The following is a 1,662-nucleotide window of genomic DNA, read 5'->3' on the forward strand; positions in this document are numbered from 1 at the left end:
ATACTACCAAGGAAGCTGAGAAAGCCATACACTCCTGAGGTTCAGAGGAGGAGAAAAGCAATTAGAATGACACTCTCGAGATAAAAAAAATTTTAGTTCCCCCTATTTCTAATGTTGATGTAGTTTAAGTGGTGCCTTCCAATATTCAAGGGGCCACTAGAGAGAAGAGGCCTGTAATACCCCGTGTTTGAAAGCCACAATGCAATATATAACTCATTTTCTTGAGTCGTACATACAACATATGAGTTATATATAGTAATTCATACCTATGGCAATGTGGAGTAGTTGAAGTATGTTGTAGATACGAGTTAACCCTAGAAATCGTCAAGGCATGGTACGAGTCGTATGAAGTAAAGTCGTGAGTTCAGCAGTATATGTTCCCTAAGTTTTTGTCCAAGATACGAGTAGTTATTTCAAGTTATATAGTCAAGTAACAAGTCGTAGGTTACCACTCGTATGTTAACCAGTGTGTGATATCTTTTCCACTATCGAGTTTATGAGTTACTAGTCCAACTCGTACCCTCACTATATGATTCGTATGATTGACTCGTTACGATTGATGATTAATTTCTGTTAGTTTCAGTTAAAGGGCCTCTTTGCCTTTTCCCCTTCTTATAACTTCCAAACCACGACCTATTAACCCCCAAAAGATATTATTTTCCTCTACTCTTTAGTTAATTAATAATATCTTATCTCCTCCCATATTTAAGAACAACAAGATTAGGGTTTCTCTCCCCAAGTCATCTCTCAAGTCTCAAAATTCAAACTCTCTTAACAAGTCAAGCAATTCCAGGTATGTGGAGTTTTTGAACAAGGTTAATTCTTCCATCCTTGTTCCTAAAAAGCATGATTATATGATTTAATTTACATGTTTTATATTAGAATTCATCCATCAAATTCTCATATATTAAAGCATATCATTATCTTGTGATTTTAAGGATAGAGATGCTTAAAGGTTACATCTATTCATGTTTTGAACCTTAAGAATGGTATTGTGATTTGAATTTCATTACTGATTCTGATAAAAGATTTGTATATGGGTATTGAGCTTGATATTTTGTTGTAAGTATTGTTAAAGAAATTAAGAGTTTCAAGATTTAAGAGGAAGCATTAAGTTTATAAGAAAGTTTAAGACCTTTAAAGTTCCATTGATATGCATTATAACATGATTTAAGAAAGCTTGATCTTTTGATCTAAAGATAAGACATAAAATCCACAATTTTCTCATATTGATTATGATTTAAAGTAAATAGAAGCATAACTGATTTTCAGCCTATAAACTCTTATGCTATTTTAAGGTGGATTTCTTCATCATGAGCATATATATGTATTCTAGGAGTAGTATTTAGCATTGAGAAGAGAATACGGATGAGTGTATCCTAAATTCCTGGAAATTACGAGCCACCGTAGGTTAAGTTTTTTCCCACTATGGATGAAGTATAGTGATCACTTAAGTTAAGGTTCTATTCTGATGGCAAGGGTAGCATAACTCTCCCTAACATGGGTAAGACGTTGGAGCCCATGGTAGCTCACATGGTTTTTGTCGGTTAGAAAAATCTCCCATAAGAAAGATTAAAAGTAATGGTTTTAGAAACTAAGTGTTATGGCAACTAAGCTTATTCATATGCTTCATCATCTATTTTTCATGATTTTGTAGTCTTT

This window comes from Capsicum annuum, chromosome 2 (genome assembly GCF_002878395.1).
Source record: "Capsicum annuum cultivar UCD-10X-F1 chromosome 2, UCD10Xv1.1, whole genome shotgun sequence".
In the NCBI taxonomy this organism is placed as follows: Eukaryota; Viridiplantae; Streptophyta; class Magnoliopsida; order Solanales; family Solanaceae; genus Capsicum; species Capsicum annuum.